Here is a 19,820-nt window from a genome sequence, read left to right as displayed (position 1 = left end):
CACCCTAGTTTAAACCAGTTAGCTTAGTGAATTCTGTTAAACAAACCAGAAAATCACCTGCCCATGTGGATCAGCCATTGGATAGTTTTGGTGTTTTTTTAAAAGCTCAGTTACTATCCAGTGTTATACTTGAAAGTTTAGTGGAAAAGGAAACATCTTAATGAACTGTTTTGCATAATATCATTACTAAGCAGTAATACTATGCTGATTTCCATACAATGGTTTCTACAGTTCTCTGGCTATTGACAATGAGACTTAGCTCCTTTATACTGTGCATGACATTTGTCAATATCAAAGCCAAAATATAAGTAACAAATGAAATTGTCCATGTGTTATGTGATGCAACTGCATTTAAAGCTTGTTATAAAATATTGAAAGGTTATGATATTTAACTGATAAAACATTTAAGAAATGGAAAACTGCTTGTCTGAGACTGCGTGGATTAATATGGGACATGGTGCAGCATTTTGACAGAGATAACAGAATCAGAATTTGAAGTGCGAGGATGGGGGATGACCTCAGCAAAGGTATCTGTTAATTGGCTATAACTGGAATCCTAACACTAAGGAGAGTAAGGATCAGTCAGTATTCCATCTCCTTGGCCTTTGATAAACTATGGTGGTTCCTGGTCACTTTGGCAATCACAAAAAACTGGTAGTTGCAGATCACCCAATCATCAGACACAATGCTAGATATTTTCTTTCCAATAATATAAAGGTAAAATCACCATAGTCCTACAAGACTATAGGGCCACTCTATCATTAGAGAGACTACTGCTGGTGGTTTAACCAGAAAGCCTACACCTCAGGCAAGGGGAGACATTGAGAAGAATGATAGTAACCTCAGCTTATACAGGGATTTTATCCACACTGTCAGCTTCATTAATCAGCTGTCCAGCCAACTGTTAACAAAGCCCCTATTTCAGTAATATCAATGCGCAGCTAATTTCTGAAGAAGGGTCTAGGCCTGAAACTTCAGCCTCCTGCCTCCTCTGATGCTGCTTTGGCCTGCTGTGTTCATCCAGCTCTACACTTTGTTATCTCTGTTATGCGGCTAATTACGTCAGTTTTCTGCATGTGCCCAAAGAATCAGAGAATCATATAGTACAGAAGAGGCCCTTCAGCTCACCAAGTCTGTAAAGACAAGAACTTCAGTAAATCTACACTCATCCGACTTTGCAGTACTTAGCACATATCCTTGAACGTTGACATTTCAAGCGCTCATCCAAGTATTTTTCACAAGTGTGAGTGCCCTGCCTCAACTATCCTCCCATACAGTATATCCAGGTGCCAAACATGCACTGCATGAAATAAAATCCTCAAAGCCTCTCTAAACCTACTGCTTTTCACATTAAATTATACTCTTTTTATTGACCTTTCAATTAAGGAGAACAGCATCTTTCTATCCACCCTATCCACACCTCTCATAAACTTAAACACGTGAGTCAGAACCCCTCTCAACCTGCTGTGCTCTGAAGAAAACATCTTTTTATAGCTAAACTTCTTCATCACGGGCAACATACTGATGAACAAAAATGCAAAACACTAAGGATATTGGAAATTTAAAATAAAAAGAGAAATTGCTAGAGAAACTTGCAGTATCTGTAGAGAGAAAAGAGACTCAAAAGCTGTGAAGTAGGGTCACTGGACCAGAAACGTTAACTCTGTTTTCTCTCCACAGATAGTGCCAGATCTGCTGAGTTTCTCCAGTAATTACTGTTTTTGCTTCAAACATCCTGGTGAAACTCCTTTGCACCCCACCAGTATAATCTCATCCTTCCAATTGTACCCTGAGCAGAACTGCATAGCACACTGTAGCTATGGCCTAACCAAAGCTTTGAAACTTTACTCTCAGGTGTGGATCTCCCTTATGATGTTCCTCATAGGTGAATGGGGATTTAGTGTCCAGAACCATATGCAAAGAACGGGTATTCAGACTGAGCTATCAAAAGTAATGCATGCCCATGTAATCATATCTCAGCAAGAACCAGGACTATTGGGACAGGAGGGGAAAAAAAAATCAAACTACAAATAGAAATCATTCAAAAAGGAAGAAATGACTGGGCAGAAACTCCTTTTATGAAGATTAAGTGTGTGTGGCTGTGGGGGGTGTGGGAGTGTGAAGGACTCTGCTTGGAACGAGTCCAGTGTTGTCATGTGATTACATTCCTTTCAATTCATTACAGATTCATGTGTGTATAAAATGTTAAATTTTATGAACAGGAAATTCTGAAGCTGGTTGGGATTTTCCAAGGAGGGGGGGGGAACTACAACTTCCAGATGCCATTTTTTTAAAAAAAGTACCCTGATAGTACTTAATTCTCTGCAACTCAGGAGAATAATTCATCCTCTGTTCATCAACACTTTGGAGATATCAGAGACCAGGCAAAGCAAAGCTGCACCGTGCTTTAGTACTGCCTTCCTGGGAGGTTCATCTGACAGCTGTCCGGGAGGGAAGGGAAGTTCTATTCGCTGTGGATGGCAACAAGAGGCTATTCTGACTGACAAAGGCTGGCAGCACAGTTGTTGTGGTGGTCAGTGCCTGTGTGCAGCTCATGAGAAATTGTCTGCAGTGCCATAACAGAATGAATAATCAGCTGTACTCTTCTACGGTATGTACCACAGTCTACTCAATGTTATGTGCTCCTATGAAATGTGAGGCAGCATTGTAAGCTTGTCACTGTAGAGGGCTGTCATACAGGAAGATAAATTCAAGACATCTCCATTGAAAACCGCAAAGGCAGTCAATGTCTGTCACTTTATTGAAGCTACCAATGTGGCACTGCTGGCATTACAGCGGCCCTAACTCTCAAATATTTGTTCAGATTCACATTTAAATCATAAAAGGAGCTACAACAGTCAGCAGCTCATGCACCATCAGCTCACATTTATCATAACTAGGAGAACCTACACAACTGATAGCTTTTCACCAAAGGCTTGCATGAGACAAAGACATGGCCACAAAAGATGGCCCTTTGAATTGAGATTCCTTATGATTTCAGCATGACCTGCCTGGTCTGGTCAGATTTGCTGACTTCACTTGGCCAGCTTGTTGGGTCAGTCAGACCTCACCCTTAGCACTGTATGCAATTAACAACATTAAGCCAGATTACATACAACTGAGAGTTGTCATAAATTGATCTACACGGAAAGGCTTCACCGCCAACACGAGCGTGTATGCAAAGACACAGTATAGTTGCGAAGGAGACAAGAGAAGTTTATCCTTGGAGCTTGGAGGAAACATTCTACTCTGTCAGGTTCATGCCTCCTATAGGTAAATATATAGTCAGGTTTGTGAGCATGCATGTTTCCTGCTTTTGGCTAACAAGGTTATACCCTGGAGTATGAATCCTACAGCTGGGGTGTTTGTGTTAAGCATAGTATGCTAATGAATGCAAACCAGGTAGCTAATCTGCCCAAAGGTTCTGAGAAATTAATAACAAAACACCATCAAAAAAACTGAAATTTTGCTCCTTGTCCTATTAAGTTCCCCTGCCTGCCCTTCTCTGGGGCGGCCTGGAAAATTCCACTCATTGTGTGGGTCACCTTAAATCAGTTTTTTCTCATTTTATTTAAATATTATGTCATTGCTCTTTAGGAGCTGGATAATCCCTTAAATTGAAGGGAAGTAGTTATTTTTCCAAAGGGCTGCATTTTTTGTGTGGCAATATTATGTTGTTGTCTGATATCATACATCCTTGATTGTGAAATAACAGTTTATTTGCTTAAGCTGTAAAGAATAGTTGCCCTACAACATGTGCAGCAAAATGAACAGAAAATCATTCATTAAGGATTTTGTCCTGTTAATAACAACAATACAGGAGAATAGGAGGAACCGCAGATAAGAGATTTTCCACTGCTTTTGTGTCAAAGCGGAAAATCTACTCAACAACTATTGAACTAATGATGGAAGGAAGCTATATTTTAGGCCATATTGTTGAAAGTTATGTTCAAATATGACATTTTAAAAAATATGCCTGCTTGTCATTATTGTTATAATAACAAATAGAATTTACCTGGTAAACAACTTTTGTATGTTTGTTAGGTTAGAAGAATTCCAACCTATTTACTCTCCATATTTGTCACACTCTCACATTTTCTCCTTATAATTTGAAAGATGTATTAACTATTTTGGGTGTTCTTATAGCTACAACGGCAAAACATTTCTTAATTAGAAAATCTGAATTTCCCTGCGTCCTGAGCAGCATTTGTTGCTTACTCTAGAAAGCCGACTTAACCATATCACCTGGGTGGTCTGCGGAAACAAGGGAATGCTAATTTGGACAGGCTGAGGTATTGCTAGGGGTGAGGTGCTGGGGAAATCTCCTCGTCTCTCACTCAATGATACCCTCTTGTGAGTTCACCAAGGATTGTTATTAAAGAGTTGTTCTCCTCACCTACCAAGCCAGCATCAGCGTGGAAAACAAACTAATTGGGAGGTACAAATCTAACATGGGCAGTACGTAAATGTATTTCCGCCTTTTCTGAGGCAAATGCCTGGGTGTTAAAATGAAAATAAATGCTGGTGTAATGTCCACTAGCTCATTTTTACCTGGATGCCAAATATGAAAATCTATCTCTCTGTTTCTGTGAGGTTTAGTATTTGACAGCTTGACTGAAAACAGACAAAACACATCACTTTTGTGGTTGGCTGATAATTATGTAAGGGAGCAATGTGATCTGGATCAAGGAGCACAGCTCTGAACAGTCACACAAGGCTACATCAAATAAAACTTTCATTTAACATTCCAGTAATACTGCTTATCCATTTCCTTAGTGTATTCTTAGGCTTTAATTTAATACCAGCTACTTATCAAAATACTAACAATGATCTTAGCTGTGTTAGCCTTGAAATTATTAATGTGCGTACTTGGTAAAGTATAAAACTCTATTGTAACTTCATGGTAGGTGTTACAGCGACTCAGATCATACAAGAGATTAACGGTGCAGGTTCCAAAGATACAGTTTACGTATATTGAACTACAATCCACACTTCTTACATATTTCCCCCAATGATATTTGAATATTTTCTTTTCACTGTGAAAAAGAATTGTACCTTCAGCAGGAAACAGAATTGTCCCAATTATGCCGACCAGGAGTTTTTGCATTGACTAAGCTAAAATTCTTTTCTCAAACAGCATCACCAATTAAAGGATTAAGGAGTATTTTGTTATATTCACGCTTATGGGATGTTATTCATAGAGAATAACTGTCACACTAGGCCACATAACATTAGTCATCATGCATCAAAAAATTCCATAGTATATGAAGGTGTTGAAACATTTCAACTAAATGGTATAAAACAACAACTATTATTATTTTACAAAGGTCAAAATTATGCATTGTAGCCATGAAAATTTCACAACATTTTTCACACTGCACTTTGACATAACAATTCAGTTCACATTGTTTTTGCCACAACTGTCTGATACTTAAAGCCAAATTAAAGCAGGAATCCTCAATCTTAGAACAATGTGAACTCAAGCCTTACAACTTTCATGACTCTGCTGCTCTCACTATTATATTTTTTTAGCTACAAATAACTGCATTAGATTTTGGATTGTGGCTGATGTTAGGTATACTGTCAAAAATTATATCAACAATGTCAGACGCAACCATATTCATCCAAGGTGTTCGGCTTAAATGCTGCATCATTTTAGAGAGCAGCGGTGCAGAACCGAAGATGATGCAAGAAATTCGAAGGCATTTCATGGCAGTGTGTGAAATCATTCAACTACATAACCTTAAATTCACCCAATCTGACAAAGGCATTGGGAAGTTAATATTTTGATGTCAGTTTGTCATTGACCAGAAAGTAGAAGGCCTAATTTAGATACATTAATGTTAGTTTGCAAGTTTAGTAGACAGGTTACCACAATAGTCAACCTTTCACTTCAGTGGATCAAATTCATCAGTTGAGAATATTTACTTTAGTAACCTTAAACTTTAACTATATATTCCATTTTCTTTGCTGTGGGTGGCCTACGGATATGGGACATGTCTGTCAGCGAAAGGAGGAAGAAAAGGCAATTTGGCATTTCAAGTACAGTTTTTTTAAAAAACAGAACACAGCCAGGTGGTGGTGAGGTTTCTGTCTCTAGGGATGGAACACATCTCTTTTTGCTTTAAGGACCCATAATCTGACTGACTATTGCCAGCACTTTCATTTCAGACTAGCCGCATTTCCAATTTTGTCTGATTTTCCCCATTTTCTCACATCTTTCCCTTGTATGGGACATTCTTATGCTTTTAAGTTACATTTTTACATGTTCATGTTTTTATATTTTTATTACCCTATTGAAGTGATCTTTCCCTACCATCTATAGACCTTCCATTTTTACAGCATCTTTCCTACCAAGATGCTCCAAAGCACATAGTGAGGGTAAACATGGCAGCCAATTCACACATTAAGGTCTCTAAGAGACGAGTGAAAGAAAATTATCTGATGATCTGTTTTGATGACAGTATTTGAAGCATAAATACTGATCAGGACAACTCTGCTATGCAAGTGTAGTTCTATGGGATTTTTCTACACATCTGAGCACACAATATTGTAGTTTGACAGCCAATCTAACAACACAACTCTCCCTCAATACTGCACCAAGGTGTCAGACTGGATTATACGTTTGAGATTTTAATTGAGGTTAAACCCACAATCATCTAATTGGAGCCAACTGAGCCAAGCTGATACATCAAACAGCTTTCTATGAAGCATTCTTCAAGTCTCTAACCTATTAATTTAATCTGTATGCATTGAGTATTTATTCTACTTCCCAATTGTGTTCTCAATTTATCTTTTGCACTAATAAACAAGCTCAATCATCTCTTTCAGTCTCATAAAGAATTACAAAATGCTAACCTTTTCATTTCACAGCTGTAGGTACGCTGGCATCCCAACATTCTTTATTTCAAGTCTTTTTTTAAAAATTGAGACTATAACACGCTGGCCTTGATCAGTATAATGACCCATATTACCTGATCTGGCTAAAATCAAAGGTAATCAAATTAATGTTACTTCAAAATTAATCTATAAAATTATTTAAACATGTGTGCAGAAGTGCTAAACAATACTACTGATAAAATGCACCCACATTGGAACACAGTGCAGCACCTATGAGGAATTTTGTTTACATTGAACTAAATTGTTTTATAGTAAAAAGAATTCTCAGGAGATTGATGTCAGTGGAAAGTTTGAAGCTTATTGCCTGTCTTGGTTACACTTGAAAAGGTGATGGTGAGCCTTCTTCCTAAATTGCTAAAGTCTATTTCATGCATGTGCTCCCAGGAATTTAACACAGAGATATGACTGCTGTTTTGTTGTTATAAGTCCAAATTGAACATGATTCATGTGCAGAATTTACTTGGAAGAACTAATTACCATCTTCCAAGTAGATTCTTTATAATTTGCAATTTTGGAACTGTTGTACTTGACCACATAGATCAGGAGGTCCAGTTTAGATGTTTATTTTATTCCTTCAGTGAAAGTAGGCCTCATTGGCTGGGCCTGTAATTATCAGCCATCTCTAATGTCCATTGAGAAGTTAGAGATGAGCTCTCTTCTTGAAATGCTGCAGTTCATGTGGTGTGGGTAGACCCACAAAGCAATTTGGGAAGAAACTTCAGGATTTGACCCAGTGACAGCGAAGGAACAGTGATATATTTCCAAATCATGGTAATGAGAGCCTTGGACAGCAACTTTACAAGCAATGGCGTTCCTCAGCATTAGCTGCCCTTATCCCTCTAGATGGTAGTCATAGAGAGCTTGATAGGTGCTGCCTAAGGAACTTTAGTAAATTCTGCACTGAATCTTGTCCATGATACACACTGCTGACACTGTTCTTTGGTGGTAAAGGAAGTGAATGCTGAAGATGGTGGTTAGGATGCCAATCAAGTGGCTGCTTTGTACAGCATGATATCAAGCTTCCTGAGTGTTGTTGGAGATGAAATCTCTCAGGTAAGTGGGGATTATTTCTTTATACTTCTCACTTGTACTTTGCAGATGGTGGATACGCTTTAGGGGGTTAGAGGCTGAGTTACTCACTGCAAGATTCTAGCCTCTGTCCTGCTTTCCTCGCCACTTCATTTATTTAGCTAGTCCAGTTCAGTTTTCACTCAATGGTAAGTCCTAGCATGTTGGTAATGGAGAATTCAACAATGGTAATGTCACTGAATATGGCAATGGTTTCTCTTTAGTTTTTGATGGTCTCTGCTTGACACATGTTAATTCCCACCTGTCAGTCCAAACTTGGATATTGTCCAGGTCTTGCTGCATTTGACCATGGAATTCTTCAGTGTCTGCGGATTCTCAAATAGAGCTGAACATTGTGTTATCATCAGCAAACATCCCCACTTCTGACCTTATGTTACCAAGCTGTGTTGAGTTTAAGGATTTAAGCTCAGCTGCAAGAGGTCTTAACAATTTTGGAGAAGGAATGAAAAAAACTGTTCAATGAATATTTCTTTACGTGATCAATAGTCAGTTCTCAATCTGCACAAAAATTGGGTCTGAATGCTAACTGGCTCACTATGATCTGAAAACCATGGATGGTGTAGGACCATTTAATCGGGCAAAGTGCCGAGGGGACTGCAGTGTCATGACAAATAATGGCCAGTATCTTTAGAAAATAAGTAAAAGTGGAACATTTCCCAAAACATACAAATAACTAAGATTTGACAAAATGATGAACAAAGCCAAAGGTGGTTATAAATTGTGATCATGTAAATTGTGCAAGTTTCTCAAAGTACCACTTTTAATCTTATAAAATGTAAAGGGTGACCTCTATTGGTCTGATTAGGTATTTATCTTCTTGTTCTAGCAGTAAGACTGCGACAGCAACCACAATTGGATATGTTTCAATTTTAAAATCACTGTTACAATAACCTCAGAAAAAAACTTCAAATGGAGTTGTTATTCTTACTTCACCAGCTATTGGTTTTACAGTTCTAATGATGAAATAAATTAATATCCTAATTTATATTGATATCTTCATGCAATACATAATTTTAAAATTATCCAACTTTTATAAACAACTTATTGGATTTTAAAACATTCCTCTATTTTGTCTCTCATTCATAATCTGTGGTACATTATTTCCCAAAACCTGATATTTCTGTGGGACATGTGATTTGGCTCTGAGTATCTCTTAATTAGCTGTACATGGTCTAACTTTTCACATCTTCCTACTTGCGTGGTGTAATCTTTTTACATTACAGCTATACAGCCATGGAGTCGTAGGATAATACAGCATAGAAACAGACCCTTCAGCCCAGACTAGTCCATGCTGACCATGGTGCCCACTCAGCTAGCTCGAATTACCCACATTTGGTCTACATCCCTCTAAAGCCTTCTTCTCAATGTACGTATCCATTTTTTAAAAAACGTTGCTATTGTACCTGCCTCAACCACTTTCTCAGGCATCCCATTCCATATACACACAACTCTCTGTGTGAAGAAGTTGCCACTCAGATCCTCCTTAAATCTTTCCCCTCTCACCTTAAAATTAGTTTAGCTCTTGCTTTTTTCTCAACCTCTTTCACCTCGAACATAACTGCCAACTTTCTGTCATTAAGGGTCTTCACACTGGAACTCTTTCTACCATTTCTTGATTTGTTTTCACCCAAAACTATACCTTGCAAGTGTGATACCACCTCTATCATGTTGCAGATTCATAAAGCCACAGAGATGTACAACATGGAAACAGTCTCTTTGGTCTAATCTGTCCATGCTGATCAGATATCCTAAATAAATCTAGTCCCATTTGACAGCATTTGGCCCATATCCCTCTAAACACTTTCTATTCATATGCCCATCTACATGCCTTTTAAACGTTGGAATTGTACGAGCCTCCACCACTTCTTCTGGCAGTCCATTCCATACACGCACCACCCTCTATGTAAAAGCATTGCCCCTTAGGTCCCTTTTAAATATTCCCCTCTCACCATACACCTATGCCGCCTAGTTTTGGGCACCCCCACCCCAGCTAAAGACCTTGTCTTTTTACCCTATCCACAAACCTCAAGATTTTATAAATCTCTATAAGTTCCCCCATGCAGCCTTTGATGCTCCAGAGAAAATAGTCCCAGCCTATTCAGCCTCTCTCTACAGGTCAAAACCTCCAACCCTGGCAACATCCTTGTAAATCCTTTCTGAACCCTTTCTAGTTTCACAACATCCTTCCTATAGCTGGGAGATGAGAATTGCATGAGACCAGTGCACCAAAATGCACTAACCAATAAAATCAAGCATACCAAATGCTTCCTTCACTGTCCTAACTACTGTGACTCCACTTTCAAGGAACTATGAACATGCACTCCAAAGTCTCTTGGTTCAACAACACTCCTGAGGACCTTACAATTAGGTCTAAGTCATACCCTGATTTGCCTTTCCAAAATCCAGCACCTCACATTTATCTAAAATAAACTCCATCTGCAACTCTTCAGCGCATCGGCCCACCTGATCAAGATCCCATTGTACTCTGAGGTAACCTTTTTCGCTATCCACCACACCTCCAATTTTGGTGTCATCTGCAAACTTACTAACCACACCTCCTATGTTCACACCCAAATCATTTATATGAATGACAAAAAGCAGTGGACCCAGCACTGATCCTTGTGGCACACGACTAGTCACGCCTCCAGTCTGAAAAGCAACCCTCCACCACCATCCTCTGCCTTTGAGGCAGATCTGTATGCAAATGGCTAGATCCCCCTGTACTCCATGTGATCTGACCTTGCTAAGCAGTATACCATGAAGAATCTTGTTGAACATTTTTCTGAAGTCCATATAGATCACACTCCCCCTCTGTTCTCATCAATTCTCTTCATTTCATCTTCAAAAAATACTCAAAGTTAGTGAGACACGATTTCCCATGCACAAAGCCATGTTGACTATCCCTAATCAATTCTTGTTTGTTCAAATACACATAAATCCTGTCGTTCAGATTCCCCACAGCAACTTGCCCACCACTGATGTCAGGATCACCAGTCTATAGTTCCCTGGCTTTTTCTTACCACTTTTATTAAATAGTGACACTGCATTAGCCAATCTCCTGTCTTCTGGCACCTCATCTGCGGATAATGATAATATAAATATCTCAGCAAGGGGCCTAGAAATCACTTCCCTAGCTTCCCACAGAGTTCTGGAGTACACCTGATCAGGTCCCAGGGATTTATCCACCTCTGTGTTTTAAGACATCCAGCACTTCCTCCTCTGTAATATGGGCATTTTTCAAGATTTCACTATTTTTTCCTATGTTCTATACCTTCCATATTCTTCTCCACAGTAAACACTGATGCAAAACACCTGTTTAGTATCTCCCTCATTTCCTGCAGTTCCCATTATGGGTAGCCTTGCTGATCTCTAAGGGGTCCTATTCTCTCCCTGGTTACCCTTTTATTCTTAATGTATTTGTAGAATCCCTTTGGTTTCTCCTTAGCTTTGGCAAAGGAGGCTATCTCATGTCCCCTTTTTGCCCTCCCGATTTCCTTCTTAAGTAAGACTTCTTGTTATTTCTTCCCTGTAACACGCACAAGGATATCTTTCTGTCTGCATGGAGCACTGGAGAAATGGAAGTCTTTGCTATAATAGTGAAAGCACAAATTCAGATTCATTTGTCACTCCTTTACCAAACAAAACCTAACTTCCTGAACTATTCACAAATCTATTCCTATTTCATGAAAGTAAACTCTATGTACCTGCTCAGATTTTTCTACCTTGAAAATTGAAAATTGAAAATAATGAAAGAAACTAAACTAGCACTTTAAAAATGAGTTAAAAAGTTGGTGGCACACTGAGTTAGGGCCCTTACAGTGTACAGCCAGAGATAAAGGCTTGCAAACATTTCCTCAAACAGTGAATTCCCAGTCTTGTGTAATCAAGTGTCAAATGAATTTTCCTCAAACTCAAGTATGGGGCTTGGCATTACTCAGATGTTTCAGAAATGGTTGCATAAACCCTCCAGCAGGGGCCTGGGGACTGAAGTGTAAATATAAATGGAAAAGGACTACAAAATAAAACAACAATCAGCTAAATTGTGAAGTTATGATCTTCATATTTACAAATAAAAGCTCATGACTCATAAGACCATATACAGTAATGCGCATCTCATTTACAATTGACTTTTGCGACAAAATGAAGTTGCATTAAATGTACTTTGGATATGCTTTGTCACAAAAAACTTGATATTTGTTAGATTTTCATGAAGTTATATGAATTATTTACAAAAATCTAAAACACATCATGTGACTGCTTTAAAATTTTGTTGGCAACACTGAAGCAATTAGAACACTTCCCTTCATGCTAAATATTATTCACAGATATTTACCCTAACTGTTCACTAACTACGGTCTTATAATGAAAATTTCAAAATTATGCAAAGTTTATTTCCAAAGTAGGTTTACTGAAAAATAATGAATAATGAATCTGGTTAAGTGAAACATCAATTTTTTAAAAAAACTATTATCAGCAATGCTTTTAAATCATCCATGACTTATTCCTAAATAATAATTGACCAAGTAACCCTCACACCCAAGCCGATACACATTATTTCTTGTTCAATAGTACAAAAGTAAACCATGAAGTACCAGCTGCCTTAACAAGTCATGAGCCTCACAACTACAAACAAAATGGTTGTGGCTCATGAGACTATTTGCCTACTGTACTTTTCATTTACAGTTAGACCAGGTGGTTTTCTTAATGCTGGCATTCTTAAATGGTATAAGTGAAGCTGCATAAAAAACTCTAATTCAAAATGTACTAATGACTGAGACATTGTCTGTTACATGTGGTAACACTGTGGGGATAGGTAGTTATAATGTGGTTCAAGTTTAGTGGATGGGAGCAGGTGTGGTGTTAAAATAACGAAATACAACACTCTCACCATTGTTGCTGGGCCTCAGCAGGAGCTGGAGATACTTGGTAAGACTTTTAACCATGTGGTCATGAGTAATAGTAAAAGAGTTCATTAAAATAATTCTCAAACATGACTGCAGAACAAATTAAACAAAGAGGGAACTGGCATTTAGAAAGCATCTTTTCTGATGTCCCAAGTTGCTTCACAACTAAAGGAGTAATTTTAATTGTGGTCACTAACATCATAATCAACATACACTGCAGCCAATTTACATACAGCATAGCCCCACAAACAGCAGACACTTAAATTTTGAGGGATAAGCATTTACTAGGGTTACCTCCTCTGTGTTTCATAAAATATTGCATGGGATCTTGAACATGCAACTGACAGCAGATTTTAATTTCAAAGTATTGCCAGCAATTCTAAGAATGAGCCCCTGAAATGTCTCCTAAGATAATGTGCTCACTGTTGAAGTGGCCTTCAGATTAGAAGAAGAAAACAATACCATTGAATCAAGGCTGACACCAAATACCAATGTAAATGGTTCCATGAATGACCACATAAGGATTGCGCCAGAATTTGCTGCTAACAAACTAAACGGAAGCAGCATCAGTCTTAAGATGATTCAGCAAACTTTCCAGTTAGTGGCCGAGCCACGTACATGGGGTTCGGTTCAGGTTCAATCTCCGATTGATACTAATTAACCATCTCAGTTGGGGTCCACACGAGAAGTGACTTTCCAGCAGACATTGAACTAGCTGTATTTAATCTAGCTAACATTGAATTAGAGAAAGATTTGACTCATTTGGTGTCAGTGATTGGTCAAAAATTGTAAAAAAAAACAGAAACATCCTCATTTCCCTTGTTCACACCTAAGCAATAAGCAACTGGACATGGTGACTGGAGAATGCTTGCTGTGTTTCGATTGCACAGTCAACACTCACTGGAAAAGGGGCAAAGAGAGAAACTTAGCAGGGAAAATAATCAAAAACAAGAAACTTCCTTTTTAACACTTAGTACATTTTTTCTGCTTACAAAGTAAAAGGTACACAACTGTTTCTGTTGCACTTCAATGAAATACTGAGTTTATTACACAACTGAGAGGAATTTATTTTTCACTGACAGCAGACAGAAAACTAGTTAAACTCAATCGTCTGTTAATAATGCTACCTGCATTCCCTTTAATGAAAAGAATTAAAATCAGGTGGTCATATATTGGTCAGATGATCCTCAACTGCCCGTTTTAAACTCATTCTTCTCCTTGACCACAAAGTAAAAAATAACCCTGTAACTGATGAAGAAAAAAAAATCAAAGGTTTAAAATACACACAAATCAAATTTGTGAACGATGTTTAATACGGTTTCCTTCTAAAATTTACACTGCATTTGAATTTATAAGCATATCTGCACAAGAAAAGATTTGTGTTGTAAATGCACTCAAACATAATGATTAAAATGTGCAGTCTTTTTAAAACAAAAAATGCCCTTTTGCAACATTCGAGGCAAACTGTTAATTATATTCACAAATTAAAGGAGCATCATTTTTACAGACATGCGCAAGTATTACTTCTTATTTGAAAAGAGAGAGCGCAGTCATTTTGTGACACAGCATACCCCGAACATGCTTTTTGTTTTAAAGTGACAAACAACAGACATGCAGTTGTAAGAAAGCATGACTGAAATACATATCTGTATAATCTAATACTTCGTAGAGTTCATGCAATATATTTCACCTGTTGCGAAGTAAACCTGCGTTCCTAAAGTAAATCAAATAAAATGTGACACTCATCTAATTTAGTATCCTTAATCATCTAGTTTGAAACCATCATTTTTATTGATGTGATTCTTTGAGAAGGTGGCCAAACAGGTAGATGAGAGTAAACCGGTTGATGTGGTGTACATGGATTTCAGCAAGGCATTCGATAAGGTTCCCCACAATAGGCTATTGTACAAAATGCGGAGGAATGGAATTGTGGGAGATATAGCAGTTTGGATCGGAAATTGGCTTGCTGAAAGAAGACAGAGGGTTGCGGTTGATGGGAAATGTTCATCCTGGATACCAGTTACTAGTGGTGTACCGCAAGGATCGGTGTTGGGTCCACTGCTGTTTGTCATTTTTATAAATGACCTGGATGAGGGCGTTGAAGGATGGGTTAGTAAATTTGCAGATGACATTAAGGTCGGTGGAGTTGTGGATAGTGACGAAGGATGCTGTAGGTTGCAGAGAGACATAGATAAGCTGCAGAGCTGGGCTGAGAGGTGGCAAATGGAGTTTAATGCAGACAAGTGTGAGGTGATGCACTTTGGCAGGAGTAACCAGAAGGCAAAGTACTGGGCTAATGGTAAGATTCTTAGTAGCGTAGATGAGCAGAGAGATCTCGGTGTCCATGTACACAGATCCTTGAAAGTTGCCACCCAGGTTGACAGGGCTGTTAAGAAGGCAAACAGTGTTTTAGCTTTTATTAATAGAGGGATCAAGTTCCGGAACCAAGAGGTTATGGTGAAGCTGTACAAAACTCTGGTGCGGCCGGCCCTTGGAGTATTGCGTACAGTTCTGGTCACCGCATTATAAGAAGGATGTGGAAGCTTTGGAAAGGGTGCAGAGGAGATTTACTAGGATGTTGCCTGGTATGGGAGGAAGGTCTTACGAGGAAAGGCTGAGGGACTTGAGGCTGTTTTCATTGGAGAGAAGGGGATTGAGAGGTGACTTAATAGAAACGTATAAAATAATCAGAGGGTTAGATAGGGAGAGCCTTTTTCCTAGGATGGTGACGGCGAGCACGAGGGGGCATAGCTTTAAATTGAGGGGTGATAGATATAGGACAGATGTCAGAGGTAGTTTCTTTACTCAGAGTAGTAAGGGAATGGAACGCTTTGCCTGCAACAGTAGTAGATTCGCCAACTTTAGGTACATTTAAGTCGTCATTGGATAAGCATATGGACGTACATGGAATAGTGTAGGTTAGATGGGCTTGAGATCAGTATGACAGGTCGGCACTACATCAAGGGCCGAAGGGCCTGTACTGTGCTGTAATGTTCTATGTTCTATGATGTGCCTGACAATAGACCATATTCTGCACCACATTATCGTGTTATGTCTTTGGCAGATACATAATATAATTTTAAAGGATGTCATATCTTCGCAGATGATGTAACGATATAAATCTCTCAGTCTCCACCTTACAGATATCTATGCTCTCACATCATGATCCACTGACTCAATTGTGTAACAGTGCATGTGAATTGTTTAGCTTGAGCCCTCTGTTAGTGGTCTTTAATGCATCACAATGTGAAAACTGCAATTCGCCAGTGTATCTCTCTGCATCAAATCATACACAACATTGATCTTTGATGAATTTTGAGGATTTTTTCCACAGCTACTGGATCTTTTGTTCTCATTTCCTTTCATGGTTGTGAACACAGGAAGTGCCAACAGCGATTTGACCCTTGAGAGCTGTCATAACTGAGCCTGGGCCTGCTTTCATCCAACATTCAGAAAGATGGACTTCCCAGAAAAGTGCCACTAAATATCAATCAAAAGTGGCAGTTTCCCACTGCCTTTAGGCTAAATACATTGAAGTCAATTTTATTACCCCACTATCACCTGGCTAAGATCAGCTACTGCATTGAAACTGTTTTATAATGATGTAAGGGTCTGAAAGGATTAACACCAAAGTGTGCCTCAATCAACACCCACTTAAAATGTCATCATATGGAGTAACAGCTAAGTTTCTCAAAGGAGCAAGGTCCACCATCCAGATCCTCTCTATTGTCTCCGCAACAATGCCTACCGTATGAGTGTAACCTGTACTTAATTGTTAAAAATAGTAAACTTCATCTTGTTTAAGACAATAGCCTTTGATTATTAGATTAGTAGATGCTTTTCTTCTATTTTACCAGACCAAGTATAGTTTGTAGATCTTCACCCGGAAAAGTAAGTGGTAACAAGCCTACCCCATAGTGAACAATAATGCAGACAGCCTGATAAACAACATGGTGTCAACAATGAGGATTATTCATACACTAAAGCTAATGATTAAATTTAAAGTTGACCTATTTTGGATGATTAACTATCACACTAGATGTTAAGTCCATATAGAAAATGTTTATCTTTACATTTTGGGCTTTAATAGCATCATAATGACAGTAATGTCAAAATCTGATCTTTGTGAATCTCATTCAGCACCCAGAAAATGATTGTATTAAAGTCCAATTTTACTGCGTTGACCTTTCTCAAAGCAATGAACTAAAACAAGAAAGCAGAAGTCTTTTTGTTCAACAATAGATTTTTAAAAAATCTTTTATGAAATAGGAGCCTTGTTAGCAAGGCATACATTTGTTGCCCTTGAACTAATAGGTTTGCAAATTTCATGCCATTTCAGAGGGCAGTTACAGAATCAGCTGTATTGCTGTTGGCCTGGAGCCAAATTCAAACAGTCCAGGTAAAGACAGCAGATTTCCATCCTCAATGAATTACTGAAGCAAATAGGTTTTTACAACAATGAATCAAGGTTACATGGTTGCTAGTAGTCAAGCTTTTAATTCCAGATTTTATGGAATTCAGATTTTCACCATCTGCCATACTGGAGCTAGAACTCATAGACCCCAAACATTGGCTTGGGACTGTAAATTACTAGCCCAATGCTTTAACGCTGAATCACTGCCTCTCCTTAATCAGTACAGCAAAACAATTAGCTTTAACTCTGGAGAAACATTGTCATTTAACAACACCTCTTCCTCAGGAAGTAGAGTAAAATATTGTCGGGTAACAAAATATAATATATTCGAATGTGCTGAATAAATGAAGGACATCTAAATTATAATGGGACCAGCAAGAGTAATAGATATCGATTTAAAAGTATAACCGTGAACTAAATAATTGGATAATGATATTCTGTTAGTACCACCATATAAAGACTGAAACCCCAACATGCAATACAAACTTTGCACTGTGTGGTCCACTGTGTCTTTGTCATATGAACTCTGATGACCTGGGCTTTTCTTTATTTCTTACACTTTATTCATCTAAAGATAATAATCTGTTTGAAACTTGTTATTGGACTGATTTAGTCATGAATATCATCATAATCCTTTAACCTATATTCCATAAACTCTTTCATCAAAGGCTGCTCTTTTGAGGACACAGGATCCTATTCACTCAATTTTCCCTTCTTCCAATCTCATCTCCATATGAAGAAAAGTCTCTCTCACAAGTGTGACCATCTTTCTAAACACTGGATTGTCTGCAATCACAGAATGGTAGTTTAACTTTGTTCTGCAGAATGTTGGGACGTATTCCTTTACTGCAGTTGATTCACTGAAATGAATAACTAGTTATAACTAGCTAATGCTACACTTGGGGCCGATCCTTCTCATGCTGCAGCTACAAAAAAGGTGCTGGAAAATCTGCAAGTCATCTCATTTGTTCATTCATTTGACACTTTGATCTAATCAAGAGCACACGGCCTTTAATTATGATATTAGACTCTAGATTTAAAGTATATTTTGTAGAACATTTTTCTGTCTGTCGTTGTAAAGGAATTGCAGTGAAACATAGGAAGAGATGATAAGGTAATGTTCACAGAATTTTACTTCATGCTACGTGCTTTGCAAACATAACTTCAGCAAGAGCGGAAGACTCACCAAAAAACTAGATAAAATTCTAGGAATCACCATGAACCCTTGATTTAGGAAATAAAGGTTACATTGGTCCAAGGTTTCATTTTAAGAATAGCTATTACCTAATTATATTGCAGCATATGGAATACTTTATTGAAGGAACCACAAGGATCGGTGCTGGGTCCACTGCTTTTTGCCATTTATATTCATGATTTGGGTGTGAATATAGGAGGGATGGTTAGTAAGCCTGCAGATGAAACCAAAATTGGAGGTGTGTTGGACAGTGAAAAAGATTAACTCAGAGGACAATGCAATCTAGATCAGATGGGCCAATGGGCCGAGGAGTAGCAGATGGAGTTTAATTTAGATAAATGTGAGGTGCTGCATTTTGGTACGGCAAATCAGGGCAGGGCTTATACACTTAATGGTAAGGTCCTGAGGAGTGTTGCTGAATGAAGAGACCTTGGAGTGCAGGTTCATAGTTCCTTGAAAGTGGAGTTGCAGGTAGATAGGATAGTGAAGGTGGTGTTTGGTACACTTGCCTTTATTGGTCAGTGCATTGATTATAGGAGTTTGAAGGTTGAGTTGCAGCTGCACAGAGCAATACTTCCGCCATTTTTGGAGTATTGTGTGCTATTCTGGTCTCCCTCCTTTAGGAAGGATGTTGTGAAACTAGAAAGGATTTAGAAAAGATTTAAGAGATATTGTTAAGTTTGGAACGTTTGAGCTATGGGGAGAGGTTGAATAGGCTTGGGCTATTTTCCCTGGAGCATCAAAGGCTGAGGGGTGACCTTATAGAGGTTTGTAAAATCATGAGGGTCATGGTTAGGGTAAATAGGCAAGGTTGTTTCCCTAGGGTGGGGATGTTAAAAGCTAGAGGGCATACGTTTAAGGTGAGAGGGGGGAAGATTTAAAAGGGACCTAGGAAGCAACTTTTCCACCCAGAGGGTGGCGTGTGTATGGAATCAGTTCCAAGAAGAAGTTGTGGAGGCTGGTACATGAATAACATTTAAAAGGAATCTGGATAGGGATATGAGTACAAAGGGTTTAGATGGTTAGGGGCCAAATGGGACTAGATTTATTTAGGATATCTGATCCACTTGGATAAGTTGGACTGAGGGGTTTGTTTCTGAAGGCCTTTGTATATCTCTATGACTCTACAACTCTAATAATTTGTAATGTTTGTTTCACTTTGAGAGCATTTGGAAAACAAATTGTGCTTCGAATTGTGCTGAGTTTTTTTCTGAATTCCTTTCGTGTTTCAAGTTGTTGTTTATACAGTCTTGTATAGCATACCTGTGAATGTGTACAAATTGGGTTCAGAATCAGGGGGATAGTTCTGCAGTACTAA

The 19,820-nt window shown here is 38.5% G+C and overlaps 1 long non-coding RNA gene across 1 annotated transcript in view; it reads left to right on the top strand.

Annotated features, from left to right (window-relative positions):
- Positions 1-2,486: 2,486 nt before the first annotated feature.
- The window catches only part of LOC132210537 (uncharacterized), an 83,052-nt gene continuing 65,718 nt past the window's right edge, over positions 2,487-19,820 (top strand). Inside the window, exon 1 of the long non-coding RNA XR_009446664.1 lies at positions 2,487-2,611. This is a non-coding gene — a long non-coding RNA (uncharacterized LOC132210537). The remainder of the gene's footprint in view (positions 2,612-19,820) is intronic.

The sequence above is a fragment of the Stegostoma tigrinum genome, chromosome 14 (genome assembly GCF_030684315.1).
Source record: "Stegostoma tigrinum isolate sSteTig4 chromosome 14, sSteTig4.hap1, whole genome shotgun sequence".
NCBI classification, from domain to species: domain Eukaryota; kingdom Metazoa; phylum Chordata; class Chondrichthyes; order Orectolobiformes; family Stegostomatidae; genus Stegostoma; species Stegostoma tigrinum.
Note: the sequence above shows the minus strand (reverse complement) of the source record. Positions and strands in the feature narration are given on the sequence as shown.